The sequence below is a fragment of the Drosophila miranda genome, chromosome XL (assembly GCF_003369915.1).
Source record: "Drosophila miranda strain MSH22 chromosome XL, D.miranda_PacBio2.1, whole genome shotgun sequence".
Taxonomy (NCBI): Eukaryota; Metazoa; Arthropoda; class Insecta; order Diptera; family Drosophilidae; genus Drosophila; species Drosophila miranda.
This window is the reverse complement of record NC_046673.1, coordinates 10,715,771-10,732,600: the sequence shown is the minus strand read 5'-3', so window position 1 is coordinate 10,732,600 and position 16,830 is coordinate 10,715,771. Positions and strand designations below refer to the sequence as shown.

Genomic DNA, 16,830 nt, shown 5'->3' with positions numbered 1-16,830 from the left:
CAGCTTTCTAAGCCCTTGGAACCGAACCCGATCCGAGGGTCAGTTGATGTCTAACGTGCATTAAACAAATTAAACATGAATAAATGTTAAATTTATTGAATAATTTCCATTGCAAGAATGGACATAAAAGACATCATTTGGCACCAAATCAAAGAACTTTCGAAATAACAAATCAATCCTGAGCACCCAGCACGACCTTTGCCTATATCATGTGGGCAGTCTTGAAGCGGAATCAGAATCTGGACTGCTGTGAATTAAAAAGCAACTAAGGATCCATCCTGTTGACTTTGCTTCCCTCCTAATTGGATCTTTTTTAAATGGAGAATTAGGACTGCATGCACTCTAAGCCGATGTGGCCAAAGAAGATTTAAATAAATCCCAAGACACGTGTACCAAATCACATAAGCGCTAATTAGGGCCATTGAATGTCTCTGTGTGTGGGGAGGAAAATTATGGGAATTAAAAATTAAATCGGGCTAGAAGGACCCAGGCTTGTGGGCAAAATAGTTGTCTGTCACTGAGCTAAGGCCTCCATATTCCAAAGGCGATTGTCGAGTATACAAAGGTGGAGGAGCAGAGGATTTGCACCCATGCATGCTGGAAGCCCAACTGTATATATATTTTGCATATTTGCAACTGAATTTGGACCTGCGCTCATTATGAGCTGGAATTTGAGATTTGTTGTACGAGTATTTGAAGGGTTTCCACATCGTATATGTTTTGCTAGCCCACGCACCAGCCCACACATTGGCCTTGGATGGGCCTTGGCATGTGCGCATGAGAGAACTCTTGGAATTAATATCTCTGTAGCGATCCACCTGTTCAGCTGTGAAAGCATTTCCATGCCACATCACACCATTGCGCGCTGCCCCGCACTCGTACCCGTACCCGTACCGTCCCGTTCCCGTTCCATGGACGATAATTAATCAGACGCTAATTGGGCCCCATACCCAATAATAGTTGATGCTTCAAAAGCCACTACTCGCAGCGACTCGGAGACCGAGACAGAGACCAAGACCGAGTCCAAGTCGGAGGGAAGGCGCCCACTAAGATGCGTCTAATTTTAATTGGACACATGCATACCGCATTTGCTCTGCTGGAGATTGCGGTTGGTCATTGGGCTTGAATGGCTTCGCCAAGAATAATTGTAATGTCCCTTCCGTACAGCTCCACCGCAGTGGTCGCCGGCAGTCCCGCTCCACCGGTCGCCACACATCCCTCAATGCCCTTTGGCATCAGTGCCTCTCATTGCGTGAACATCTTTAGTACGAATATCCTTTATATTTAAAATATATTCATCTTCACAATCAATTGTTCATTACATTTTCCCCCTACGCCTTTGTGGTCTCTTTCTGTATGCCTTTGGGTATTTCCTCCTTTACACAGGAACTGTCCCCAGCTGTGGCATGCACCGAAAATGGAACAGAACACAGAACACTCACAGCTGTATATTCCCCAATTGAGTCAATCAAAGCGAATCAGAAATTAAAGAGCAGAAGAACTATAAGCCAACTGGAAGGATGATTTCGGTATGGCATTGTACTAAGAAATAACACAAAAATCTATATTTTATGTAAAAGAAAAGCTATTCACTGAGAGTTTTATCAGATTTCATTGGTCTATGATGCTATGAGTACCAATCACTCACAACAAATGACCCACCGACCTCATAATTTGCTGCTCTTTATTGCTGTTGAAAAAAAATTTACAGGAGTATAATCTTCCGACAATAATTGACCAGGATGCTAATTGTGCGGACACACGAAGCCGTGATTAGTATTCCAACGTAGCACAGAACTGAACTGAAGCTTAGCTTTACGAACCCGCTGCATAAGCAGTCAAAAGGTTTTGTTGGGCGAATATGTCAATGGAAAAATAATTTTAATTAAAATTAAGTCGCACGATAGAGCGGGCGCCAAATAAAGCCTCCACTTCAGCTGTGATGGAGCAAGTCATCGTCGCCTTGCATGACCGGGGGGGGCCGTTGCGATGGCAGACGGAAATAATTCAAGCGACTGTCAGACTGGCGTGCCACTTCATTTGTAGTCAGTCCCCTTTCCCACAGCCACAGCCATAGCCAGCCACCTGGCCTGTACAATATTATTTCATACCGGGAATCGGGAATGGGGAATGGGGAACCGGGAGCGGGAGCGGGAACAGCCACAACAGCCGCGTTGCACTTTAGCAGTAGCTTTGCTCCATTCGTTCATATTATTTTCAGGAATCGCAGGACCAAAGAGGCTGCACGGATGGCTTCCTAGAGTGGGCTGTGGATAGGTAAACAAAGTGTGGATGCTTTCGGAGTACTGCTGGGAGTCTTCCACATAAAATAATAAATAAAGTACAGGGACAGGTCCAGCGTAAAAGTGTGATTGTTTCTAAGATAACCATACAGTCGTTCAAATTATATTAAGTATGCCCTTAAGTCGTGTCTGATTTTTGCTGACGATAGAGATTAAATGCATTGTGCTCACTGAACACTTATGTCCCATCCAATCACTCTTCATCAACATAATGGAAATTTCTTCAACTAAATGAAAGCAAAGAGTACTAGACACTGCTTTATCTACCCGCTCTTTGCACTCAGCACTTTCGTGTGCACTGCTTTCAATTCTTTCAGCAGCCCGACTGTATCTTTCAAAAGTCCCATTCCCATTGGTTGACCCATCAAAAAATCTCCCTATTTGTTACCCATTGATGCCAATTATATATATTTGTATAAATTATGGATTTCCATTTTCGTTTTGTCTGGGAATCGAAAGACAGGCCATAGGAACCGATGTATGTACAGTGCAAACACTACTTGATTACACCAAATCGATATGTTTTTTGAGAGGCGTTAGGCCAGAGGTGAAGCTGCACAATAAACTCCAAATGATAATCTCACCAAAAGCCAATTGCCAGAAAAACAAGTACACATGTGCGAGTGCTTCAGTCGAATGGACTACAAAATTACCCGCTACTCAGAAACCACAAAAGGTCTACAGGGCATTGATTCAATTATTCGATTATTGTTCGATTATTATGAAATTTATGAGCCTTCAAATCTATAGAAATAGTGAAAGAGTGAGAAAGCACTCGGTACGCAACTTTTTTCAAGTATTCTGCATACTTATCCACATGTTACACTCCGAATCCTTCTGCTTACGTTGTTTCCGCAATAGAAAACAAACAAACAAACCTCGTCCTGTCAACGTGTCGCGTATGAAGGATGATTCTGTGTATGTTTCGTGCTGAATTTCCTGATGACCCTACTGCCCCACAACAACAGGGATCTCGAGTCGACACGGTCGGGGAGAAACAGTCACATAGGCGCAGTCCCAGGCACAGGCACCGACAGATGTGTGATGCACGTATACATACGTATGTATACGGAAAATATGCTCGTATCAAAATACACTTGTTTTTAATTAGTTTAGACCGGCGGTCGGCATCTGCGCACACACACACACTCACATGTTGGGCAGTGGCGTAAAAGAAAGTGTCTTTGTGGGCACACATATTCAGGACTCAGGCCTTGCCGACCGCTCCGCTGGCTTGGACGGATGTTTTAAAATAATCAAATTGACGTGGGGCAGTATTGATTCCTGGCTCGATTACAACTAAAAAATGCCCAAAGTTTCAATAGGCCACTTTCGAGCGTCATACGTGCTGAATTTGCATAAAATGACTGAATAAATATTTGCTAAATTTGCTGCTATGTCAACAGCAATCAGGCCTCTGAAATCGAATTTAAATCAGAACATAACGAAAAGCCATATTTGATTGTTTATTCGCCACAACAGAGTGTCACAAGTGAATTAACTGGTCTGGATTAATGACTAGTGCAACAGGAATCACCTGTGTCGACAACTAGATAAGCCAGAGATTTATTGTCATTATTTGCTGCCGCAACACCGACTAACACCGACATCATAATCATGGTCAATTTGGCGTGGCTATGTCTGAAAAACTACTCTTATTTCGACCGTTTTCCGCAGTCAGGTGAGAATATTTGACTGAGAAAATCCAGGTCTTTCATTTGGCTAACAAGCAGTCCACTTTGTAATAGGAGAAGCAGTGTCCCATTGCAGTGAAAAGCAGTATCCAGCAAAGAAATGTGCATCAAGTACAAGGAAGCAAAGAGAAATATGCATCTTCTTTGTACTCATTCGCAGAAATTGTTATCGTAGCTAATACTTGTACAAGGCACTGGAACTGGTCCATCAATTAAGGTTGATTAAATGTTTGATTTACTTGTAAAGCCATTAACAGCTCAGATATTTACGACAGTTTCAGGTTCGGATTTTATTCAAATGAAGCATTGAATGCGGTCGCACTTTCAGAGGTGGGAGAGGGGGAGCTAAGGGTTGCGAGAGTCGGATATAGATAAAGGTAATATATTGTCAAAACCTCCCCTGCCATGCGAACGAGTATGTTGCTGCAATGTGCATGGCCACTGCATTATTATCCAGATTGGTTGTTCGTTTCATCAAATAAATATTTTCGAAATTCGATTTTGATTAATTTTCCAAAGAATTTTGCATATGGCTGCAAGTGCCAATTAATATGTGGTTTGTTGACCAACAAATGCAAATCTTTCCGACCGGCGGCTGTCATTGCAACTCACTTGCACGGCCGTCCCAGCCCACTCAGTATTCGGAGAACTGCAGAATGTTGTGTTAATTTATTTTCACGTTTCAATTCTAATGAATCGCAACTGTCACAACTAATCCGAGTGTAGTGCAGCGAGAAAGATCCCAATTTAAATGAGGTGGCTCTCAATTTTTGCAAACCCTCCCCAGATCCTGCAACAAGCCAATGGATGATGGCTGTCACGGAGCAGATTGTTGTGTTTGCAGATATGCAAGGCATTTATCAGCCAAAGTGCTCATTTCGGCGTCGAATACCATTGCACACTGTCCGTTACTCGCGTGAAATACCATCAAAATGGGATGCTCCACTTACAGATGCCCTAAATGTGCTGTCATTTCTATGACAAATGCGGTTCGAAGGCTGCCATGAAACGGCTTTCGAGCAGTTACTAGTTTTCTACGAATTGGTTTCCCCCAAGCCCCTTAGCTCTGAATTCCACTCGTTAAACAAGCCAAACTTTTGTTGTCTTCTCTGTTTCGCAGTTGTGTGGAAAATATTTTGAATAACGAAGAGCTTCCTACATCATACAGACCTCTGATGATTGCGGTTATTGTGGTCATAACTCTTTCTCCGTGCTGTCATCTATTTTGGAATCCCTGAGACTCAGACCCCTGTCCAATTTTCTCTCATCTGTTCTCCTAACATTACCCTCTCTTCTCATCCCTCTTGTGTCCCAAATCGCCTTTAAGAATTATCCACTCTCAAATATAGATACTCGTATTTGTGTCTGATGTATCTCTGGGGGCCATGACACATACATAAATATGAGTCTTTTTGAGCCGTGCCACTGACATATGTATGTAGGAAACGAAGGAAAGAGAGAGACACGAAGCGGTCGTGTTTTCGTCGTGTCTTCGGGATAGAGCAGTAATCGGCTCTGAGAGAGCCGATAGCAAGAGAGAGAGATCAGTCAGTTGTCGGTTCAGCCACGCATCAGACATACACGCATATAATTAGTCACAAACATACTTGTAAAACTTGGAGCTGTTATAATTTTAAGTCCAACATACTTATCAAATAAATGTTACTCGTTGCCATCAAGCAACTGAAACTACTACATGTATGCTTCCAGACAGACATATGTACGCATATCTCCTCTAACCATGTTCTTGTCTAGTCTTTTCCAAACAGTCTTTTCGGCGCAACTCTTCTCTAATCACTCGCCCCCTGACAGCTCCAGTTTTCGTTCCCCTCTCATTTCCCCATATTTGTATCCTTTTGTGGCCATTTCCCTACCATGTCTCTTTTTACCATACTCTTCTCGAAGGTTAGGTTAGGTAGAGTCGGCTGCCGGGCTCGCTCGTTGTGATACCGCTTGGGATCTTTCCTTAATGTCAGCAATTATCCCATCCAGATGCTCTAACAAAGTTAGCGATCTTCCTGGGACATAGTGTCAACATCTCTGAAATGTTAGTTAAGAAGGCCGAACCCAAGTTTTGTAGACTTCTTCTGCTGAGAGCTGGACAGGAGCAGAACAGATGTTCCACCTCTTCCTCGTCTCTCCAGCCTGTTATCGTGGGTGCCTATTGGCCAATGTCCTGTGAGGGAACGTATGACTGCGCTGCACCTTTTTCTGCCTAGTTTGCAGAGCTCAGAGGTGCGCTTCCTATCTATGGTCTGCCATGTTTGCCGACTTATGCGACTCATATGGTCTGTTAGTTGCTGGTATTGCTCTTATATGATAAGCTTACAGGTGGCCACAGGCATACGAATATCTGCTTAACTTTGAGAAGGGGGATTGAAGTACCAGAAGAGAGCGTTGTGGATGGTGATCTGAAGGGCAAATTTCGCTTATATCGGATTAGTAAAGACAATACAGGGTCGTATCTGGGTGGGGACACCTGCTAGAGATTCCAATTTGGGCTCTGCGACGCAGGAATGGCCGATTAGAGCCATATTCAATTAAGCTCAATTTAATTGAATCTAACTGCACTGCATCGCGTCGCATGTCATGGGTGTTGATTGGGCTTATTAATTATACGCCGCTTGCCCCCGATTAATTATGGCGAACAATAGCCGGAGGTCGCGCAGCTGCGACCGCGAATGCGACAGAAACAGTGACGAGATCCAGACAAGCGGAAATGGCCAAGGCGCAGAAGGGGTGGGTAGGGAGCACCCGCTAGGGTTGTTGATTGATTGCGAATCGATAAATGTGGGATCAATAAAGAAGAAACAGGCAAATGAAACCAAGGATTTCCAGGGGGAACTTCAGGAAGGACTTTCCGGATGATTAAAAAAATAAATTATTAATATCACGTGATTAAATTGACGGGAAATCAGAATATTATGAGAAATAACTGATAAATAACTGGAGGAAAGAAGGATACTTGTGGAGAAGAACAGAGGGAGTGATTGGCAGGACAAGCGAAATCAGAGCAAGACGAACAGGAGGAAAACGGCTGTAACAACAAAGGGAATAACAAGTGCAGCAGCACGAGAGGGAAAACCTGGAGTCAGAAATTCAAGAAGAGTGGACCATCAGCAGGAAGCAGCAGGAGCAGCAGCAGCAGGAAAAATATCCACATAATGAACGGAGGGACCAGAAAAGCAAAAGGCACATTTTGTAATATTTCTAGCATACTTTCCAGCGTTAAGAGGGTCAGCACGAAACAGAGGCCGTATCACGTGCTAGAAGTCAATTCAAATGTCAATAAATCTCCAAAAGCAAGCCCCAGACCCTCTGCCAACTGTCCACTGCTATGCTCCTTCCGATCTGCTCTTTCCTGTAACTATTTGGCCCTTCAAGCCATCTGTCCGCCGCCATCCCTCGAGTGCATTGACTTCCACGCCTTAATGGCTTTTTTAGTTGACTCGAGTTGAATTTTTCTTATTTCTGCTTTGTTCTTTTTGCTGCAGCAGCAGCAACAGTGGCAGCAGCAGCAGGCTCCCAGACTACGGCAGGGCCAGGGGGCGGTAGGTGCTCAACAAGAGCACACATGAACGCGCCCGCACAGACTGTCAGGAACAACAATAAGCAGTACATGCATCAGAAATTGTGTGAACCAAAGCAGGACAGCAGGGAGAAACTGGGAGTGGGAATAGACAGGGAATTATAAATTATAAAGCCAACCAACAGTCAAAAGTGTGGAGAGCACTCTGGAAGACAGACTTGTCTAGGAGGGAATAGGACTGCAAAATTCCACGGCTTATATGTTCCGATCCGAGTTGCCAAATCAATTATTTTCTAGCCAAAATATTGGCCTCAGAAAGTAAATGCCCCCCGTTAAGCACCCAATCCATCGCATCTTTCTAACGCTTGACTGGAATGCACATGGATACGATTTGGAAAAGCTCGAGGGGAATGACACAGCGAGAAGAAAGAAGATAAAAGAAAAGCAGGTGAGCAGGGAAAAGCCGGGGCACGCACGCAAAGTCAAATTGGCTCATTTATCTCATTTCAGTTTGCTGCCTTCTTGCCAGCCAGATGCGTTAGTGGGGGAGTGACTAGGTCGGTTTCTTGCTGTTTAATACCCTTATTCTCACGGTGCTTCGGGGGTATTATTCGTTCAATTTGCCCAGATCAGTGTCTACCTCTGAAGCATAAGACAGGCAGTGCTCAACTTTTTGCAGGAATGAGTTATTATCAGCTTAAAATCTGAGATGCTTGTACCTAGCTACCTAACTACCTAACTACCTGTGATTCAAGGGTATTTATTGGATGTATTTCTCGTATATCACTACAGAAAAATGGAGCTTAACGCACACGCAGAAACAAGATTTGATATCTGAGCTCTAGCTCCAAGCCAAAATTTAAAATTGCATTTGTGTGCGTGCACCCACGCGCATGCAGACAGGGGTTTGAAGGATTTCACACGCATTAGTATATAAAATACAAATTTATGCTTGTGCTGCACAAAGAAAAACCGCAACACCGCCACAGACTCCTCCCAGCCAAATTTTCTCTCTGACTTTTCGTAGAAGCCTCAAGCACAATAAATTTGCCAACAGATATTGAGAACAAAAACATTTACGATTAATTAGGAAGACAGGCAGTCTGAAGCACATAGGCACCGACAGGCCATGGCCAGAAAGTGAGATGCCTCTCAGTGCAGTGCACCACCCACAAGTGCATACTCGTGGCTGAGTGGGTTTTTCATGCGAAGACCACAATTAGTCTGAAACTACCGCAGATATTACTGGTACTGGTACAAGTACATTTATATTACTAGGTCCCCTAATTTGTATACCCAGTACTCAAAGGCACGACATATATTCTTCCTACATATATTTATTACAAAAAAAAAAGAAAAATATATACGTTGGATACGTTTCAAGTGTGCAAAAACTACTTACTAATAACCGTCAAGAAAATAACTTTTATCGAAAGCTGATCTCAGGCCTTTTGTCATGTATTCGTCAAAATTTCACTGTTTTTTTAGTTACTCTTCCATTTCGCGATAAATAACTATAAGATTAATTAATTATTGCTTAAATACGGTTTCTAAAACCGCAGTCATGAATAAAATCAAACTATTCATGCATTCTATTGTGAAGAAACTGAGTTTTCTTTTGTGATCTACTGAACAAATTAATTGCATCTGTCGTATCGTACTTATTGAACGTTTTTTGGTTAATAGTTTTATTGGTTATTTTATTTTATTTGTAATCTACATAGTCCTATTCATAGAAGCAAAACTATTTGAATATTAAAATCTCAAAATTGAATATATGTATGGTTATATTGCTTAATTAATCGAGAGGTTTAAATATATTATAATATTAGCTCCAAAATATTAAGAAAATTTTACTTGAATTATGAGTAATAAAAGCTATCCAATTCGATCAAATTTTCGTGTGGAAATCTAGATTTAAGTGGCAACTATGGGATGGAAATATGTGGAGGAAACTAGCTACTAATCTGAAAAGTTATCAAAAGTATTGGCTTTCAAAAACTCCCAAATTGAAAAGATTTAATCATTATTTAGAGATATCTATAGATATTATTGAGTCGTTTCATGAAAGCATTAATACGTGCGCCATAATCAGTTCAACTATCAATTAGAATCGTTATCGATAGACTTTCAATAAACTTCATCCTGATTGAGCAATTTATCATTTTTTTTTTATGACCATCCTACATCACGGCCCCGTTCCACGAACCGCAGAACGACGCCAAAAAAAGTGCACAACAGCCCCAAAGAGACCTTCATGGTTTATGGCTGGCAATATATGTACATACGTGGGCCCGGGGCAGTGGTTCTACCACGCGTGTGGCTGGTTCACCTGTGGCCAAATCGCTCATTTCTCACTACGTTTCTGGACCGTTGCATACTACGCATCCTCTGATGTTCATCAAAAGGGGCCCAAACGGAAAGTGCCGAGGGGGTCAATGCGACTCTGTGAGAGGAGGTCGAAGGCTTTACCGGAGGACATGTTCAGGCAAATGTATGAGTATATGAGGAGTAAATCCCGTGAATATGAGTTTGGCCAAAACGCAGAATAGGAAAATTATGAAGTTGAAGCTGAATCAGTGCAGTCACAAGATGCATAGTATTAGAAATTAGGTAAGCAGGCGAAACTCCAGTTAAAGCAGTGGAATAACCATCTACTGCCTACTGCGCTTTTCCACTGCTTGCTCTGAGGCATTACCGCTGCTTGCTCTGATACTACTCTGTATTAAAAATGAAATGTAGCAGACGAAATGAACAGAGTGGGAGCGGTACCAAAAAAAAGACCATCCTCGTAGAGCGATAAAATCAATACAGCTTATCAAAGGTAAAGCAAACAAGTAATATATGTATGTAATATGTAGATAGAGAAGAAGACACGCCAAATAAGCAATCGCAAGCATACCTCTGCTGGCACAATTCAAAGGAGGAACATTCGAAATGAATATCATAGTTTATACTACAACAAGCATGCAAAAAAACCCAAAAAATTAATGTTTAAAAACGCATTTGAATATAAACAAATAAATCATACGATTAATAGTTCAATAGTCCAACCGAAACCACGGTGGACACATGATAAAAATCAAAATATTTATCCTACTCACACTGCCTGCTTTTCCCATAAGGTGACCATCTAGTTTCACCAGCCTATTTTTTAGTTAAACTCAAGACTAGTAGAATATGTTCAGAGGCAAAATATCGTGAATTTCAATCAAAAAGAGCCAACAAGAAAAGAAAACACTACTTTTGGGGGAAAATCGACAACATTGTGGCAACATTGACTGTAGTTCTCGCGGAAAGCTACACACATATTATTCCTACACTAAGCGCAGTATTACTCACAACTGAATCTTTATAAAAATCTAGGTAGAATGAGCAAAAAATTTTGTATTAGAAGTCCCTAATTAGAGTCTCATAAACCCTATTGAATTAAACACTCAACGGTTTCTGCGCGTAGAACTCAAGTAAGACAAGTTTCAGCCAAATGGTAGAACATTTCTTCAAGAACAGAAATGTAGAGCTGCAATCTAATTGTACTACTTCGCATCAGAAAATGCAACAAGTACTTATCACATATCACATATACATAGATCACATATGAACTAAATCGATATGAATGAGAGACACCCTGACCAAGGCAAGCAGCTAATAGAAAGTGACACTTTCGAAAAAAACAAACAAGGACTCCCACCTGCAGACTCCGTTTCAATACCTTATTGCCCTTTTATACGCGGTACTTTATAGATTTGTGTTGAAAGTAGATGTGTGTAACATCTAGAAGGAGGCGATAATTTCTTTATTTTCTTTTTAACTGGACCAGAGCATCCAAATCTTTTAAGCTACTTAACTACGCGCTGGAAAGGTCTTAGATCCTAGGGATCTAACAAAAGGCGTGTCGAGCGAACCAAGACGACTGTTTGGCACAATCAAACAAGTGGAGCCAACGCAATTCTTATTGGCCGCTAGACACTCAAAAACACGCCACAGGCACTAAGATGGTGAGGGCATATCTGCACCTCCCCTTGGCCATTTCGGACGAAATGGCTTTTGCTTATTAGACCACACATTAAATGAAAACTCCAAATGTCAGTAAAGGAGTTGCAGGTGGGCTGAGGAAACCAAAAGGAAAGCAAAACTTTCAAATAGTGCAAATGAATCTGAATCATCTGAATGAAGCACAGTAAAGGAAAGGAGGTTTTGGAACGGCCAGCTTTAAATATTATATTGAACTATTTTCATCAACTGCGATCTGCTCGTGTATCCTCTACTCTAATCGCGATCGTTATCTTTTTCTTTTAAGGGACTAGTAAAAACTATAATTATAATGTTAAAGTAATAACAAAAACAACTACTTCAAATCTTAACACCAACTACTGATTACAACAGAAACTGATTCTAAAAAATCTCTGCCACACTCACCTGTGGTTGAAATTTCCAATGGAATTCGATGTGTTCTTCAGTTGGGCGAACTCGATATGGTTGATTTTGAAGTTCAAGTTCGCGTTCAAAGATCTGGATCAATTACCCAATCAGATTTGTTTGGGAGTTTACTCAAAATTCTTACCTTTGATGATTTGAGTTAGCTTTTTTTTTATAACTTTGGTGTTGACTGGAATAACAGTAAAAAAATACAAAAAAAATATTAATTAAATTCAAAATTCACTTTTTGAATCTTTTTAACAGGACTTGAAGCGATTCGTGGGCACTGCACTCTACCACAGAAAAGACAAAGAAAAAAAATTCTTAAGAATGACAGTTCCAGTGCCAAGATTTAAGCCTTGACCCCAGAGTGGCAGAAAATAAGCGCGGGATCTCTTCGCCTCAGCAGTTCTTAGCGTTCAGTCAAACTTAGGCTTAGGCGCTGGAGCCTGCTGTTCCTGTTGCTGCCACTTTGGGGTCTTGGGTTTCAGGGGATTGTGCGATGCCAACTAACCGTTTCGACGTACGTTCAGGCGCTAACTGGAACCAGTGAGCCTTGGGAACCGATACTTATAGGACCCGAAGCCGTGACCGAGTCTAGGTGCCGAAGCGCCACCGAAGCCGCAAGCTTTCGAGGCGGAAGCTTTCGTGTGCTCGGATTGGACAGGCATGCACCGCTCCTTGCCCATATTTTCATTGGGAGGGCGTGGGTGCATGAGACACCGAAGCCACTTGTTTACGAAGAGTTATCGTGCGGTAGTCGCACTCAACAGTTTTCGAAAGCTTACAAGTGCTTGCAATAGAGCTAGTTTCACAACCGAAAATTGTCTTGATCAAGGTCGTGGGTCCAAAAAAAACAAAACTCTGCAATACTAAAACTAAATTGGATCACCATGTTTGAAAACTTTTTTAACAATTTTAAACCGTTTTTAACATTTTAGTTTTCCTTTTTCATACACCCAGAAAAAAAAAGAAATATCAAAACTGAAGTGCTTCCACTTTAATTTTGAAAATATTTGTCTCCACTATTTCGTATATAAAATTAAAATTTTTCATATTTAAATTGAATTTATTTCCTATTTAAATTGAATATATTTCAAATTTAAACTAAATATTTTACAAATTTAAATTAAATATTTTACACGTTTCAATTCAAGAAATATAATATATGGATAATTTTTAAATTTAATATATTTGAAAATACTTTAACAGAGATACGATATTCAGCAGCTGAAGCTGGAAGCTGACCTTTCGAATGCCTCCTTTCCTTTGCTGCGAATTAGTTCTTCAAGATGCCATTTCGTCGGAACTGGCTAATTGGAGGTGCAGGTGCTCCTTGCCTGTGGCGTATCCTTGAGTTTATAGCGGCTAATTAGATATGCACTGACTACTCTACTTGATTCATATTTAATTTTAAAATGTTTTCATACTTATATTAAATATATTACCTACCAAAATACAAATTTTCCATTGTAAATTTTATGTTTTTTATCAGTATATACATACATATATACATAAGTATATGAAAGTCTCAAAATTGTTTCAAAGCGTGTTATGAAGTAGATAGTTTTACAGTTTAAAATTCTGCAACACTAAGATTTAACACTTAGATTTAGGACCTCTTATTTCGTCATCTCTTATTTGGCGTATTGAATAATAAAATTAACAGTGAGAAAACTTTGAAATGATCAAAAACACTCTGTGAAGTGCATTTGAATGCGACGAACGCGGCTGATTTCCAGGAAAAAACAAAACATTTATTGCCTGATGAAGATTATGCAGAACTCGTAATGCGCACTCTTCTTAGAAAACAACAACCTAAAGACGGAAATGCTACAGAAGTGGATTTCACCTTGCAAAAATTTCAGGGCAAGAGGTTTCCTCGAAGTCATCGAAAATTTTCCACCGAAAGCAAAAGCCTCGGTGAAAGTGGAAGTTTGAGATTGGAAGTTTCAGAGAAATTTGCATTTCTAATCGACTTTTTTTTAAACGATGAAGACCACAAAGGTAGCAAAGGTGGCTAAAGTAGTGTTTATTCTAAAGGTTTTGAGAAATGTTTGCTATGGGGAACTGATTAAATTATTAAGACCGTTTGAAATAGAGAAAAATAGTTGTGAAACTATATTCTGGATTTCAAAAAAATCACTTCTAGGCAGACAGATGTATGCATAAGATTCAGAACGAAGAAATTGTTGGACGAAAATTTATTGTGATTGGGCGACTGCAGGATATGTTCAATTCAGTGTATTAGAAATTTTAAAGCTTATTTCTATGCTACAAAGTACCAAACCAAACCAACCTTTTTTAAAATGTTCTAATTTTTTACACTTTTTCCGGGTTTTAAAAGACAAAATTTTGAGGAAAAATGCCGAAAAAAGCTTAATATTGTGATGTGCAAATAAGACTATGCAATTTTCGTTACGAATATTCAATCTTTTTGAAATAGCTTTTTCTCATACAATACGCGAAGAACTGTTATTTCGTATAATTACTTTAAATATAGATTATAGGAATATACATAATATATCATAATTGTTTCCCATTCGAAGAATTCCCATTAGGATATTCAAGGGGCACGTGGCAGTGTGGACATTCATACTTTGCACATTTGCATTTAGAAGAGAGCAAATGCGAGCACGAGTACGAGCGGGTCAGAGTGTTCGAAATAACGGTTGTCGAAGATACAGAATACACGTCAATTAGGCGTGATATTCTATAAAGAATGATAGAATAGTTTGAGTTCTATTAAAAAAGACTAGACGAAGCATAGAGTTTTGCACACTTTCATCATTTATACTCGGCATCTGTAGCGCCGAAATCCAAAAAAATTAATGGGTTGAAAGAAGAATTGTATGACCTTTCATAAGATTTTTAATTTGTGTCGATACAATTGCTATTTCTAAAGATATACCGATTTTCTTTCAAGTTTTATAGTAAGAAAGTAAGAACAAACGATTCAGCAGAAAAATCAGTGAAATGAAAATTCATTTTCATGACCTTCTAATACAATTTAAATAAAAATTAAAGAGAATAAAAAGCAACAGTGCCAAAGAGAATAGGGAAACTCGGCTGCTTTAGAAGTGTGGATAAAAAATTGGTCGATAAAGAAGAAAGGAACCCGGCGAAGAAGTATGTTTCTTTCGTTGACGAAGTTATTAGCAGGAAGTCTTCCAATTTAAATTGTACTCATTTCTGTTAACACGTGAAAAATCAGCGGAGAAAGAGCAAGCACAAGCTGTTTGCAATGCGATTAACAATTTGAATCTTGAAGATGGACTAAAAATTCTTCGCTTTGACACAACACCAAACACAGGTTTAAGGGCATATGCCATACTCATATTCTATAAATATGTACTCGTATCTCTATATGAGCTTGTACAGAAAAGTGACGCATGTAGCGGTAAGTCACATTTTTCAAAAGCTAAAAGAAAATCGGAAAAGTCTGAGCCTGTCAGAAACACAGACAGTCTAAAAAGTTCTGTCAAGCGAAACTGAAGGAAATTTATACAAGCGGAGACTTTCAAGAGTTAATCGAACTCTCCGCTATATTTATTTCCACCTCAGCTAAAACTTACTCAAAAAGAAATCGCAAATTTCAACGACTTGTCCTTTTTCATTGTATTTGACTACGTAAAGCTACGCGAAATGTATGTTATTCAAACTCATATATAAATTTTACCAAGTTTCGGATGACGGTTCTATGAACGTTTGCCCATTCCTGGACAATAGTCTTTTTTTAAATCTTTTAAGGGCTCGAATTTTCTGCCACCCCCAAAAACCTGTGGCTGACAGGATGCCACAAAGCACAGTGGGTGAAACGGCTGATCTGGAGGAATTAAAGTCAAATATTGAAATATAAAAATCTTAAAATTTTTGTGTTGGATTAGATTGCCAATATACTATTTAGGCAATAGATAATTTTGTTTCGCCCACTGTTCAAAGGTCCTCAATTGTATTTAAACACGGATTTATTGCAGACCACTTCATTGGGCGAATATTTCTAATATATAAATATATAAGAGAAGAGCGTTGTCCTGCAGAAACATCCAAGTCTCACCAAGGAACTCTTCCGCAAACGATATAAGTTCACTTCCAGGAGATCCGTATATATCAGCATAACATATTCGAGACTTACCAAGGCTAAAGGCGGTAAAGGCGACACAGACCGGGTCTCGACAATTCTTCTGGTTTCCAGCTGGGCCGTCTAAATTCAACTTTCATCACTGGAAATTTTCAACCTTTTCAAATTCTCCGTCCCAAAACCTTTGCCTCATATTGGAGATGCAACACCTTGTTGTAAATTTGTTGCATCCGCTGTCGAGGCTTTTCGCCATGTGCTTTAATTTGGGCGCAGCTCCAGATTTTAGCGGTTGAAAACCTCAAAACAGCCTCTTTACGGTTGCTCTGAGCAAATTTTGGCAGACACTTAAAAAAGTTTATGACGGTATTTCGATTCCGGTGCAATAACACCGACTTTGCTCTTCCTTAGACAGTTGGTTCACGCGGGTCATTTTAAATTAATATTAAATTAAATTTAAACAAAAGCTTTTCAAATCACAACAATATCGCATTTAATAAGATTTTACCAAATGCACTTACCAATTAAATAAGTTTTTTCCGCGTGACCCACTCGGGTTATTTCTTAAGGAATTCAAAATGCGGCAGGAAATTTGTACCAACCATTTCTTTTACATATATTGTTACGATACTTCGGTTCGTACTTTTCGGATTCAGAATATAAAAACAGGGAGTATTTTCTACTAAGCAGAGAGACTGTATCACACTCACCTGTTGTGCAATCAATGGGAAAAAAATTGTGGGATAATGGCGATAACGGTGATTATTTGAGTTAGCTTTTTTATAACTTTGGTGTTGACTGGAATAA

General features: G+C 39.9%; 1 protein-coding gene across 1 annotated transcript in view; it reads right to left on the bottom strand.

The window, feature by feature from the left end:
- Positions 1 to 12,480, bottom strand: part of LOC108156219 — a 29,836-nt gene extending 17,356 nt beyond the window's left edge. Inside the window, exons 1-3 of the mRNA XM_033388902.1 lie at positions 12,460 to 12,480; positions 12,091 to 12,135; positions 11,946 to 12,038 (exon numbers count right to left, since the gene is read on the bottom strand). The gene's annotated coding sequence lies outside the window, so the exon portion shown is untranslated. The remainder of the gene's footprint in view (positions 1 to 11,945; positions 12,039 to 12,090; positions 12,136 to 12,459) is intronic.
- Between the last annotated feature and the right edge of the window lie 4,350 nt (positions 12,481 to 16,830).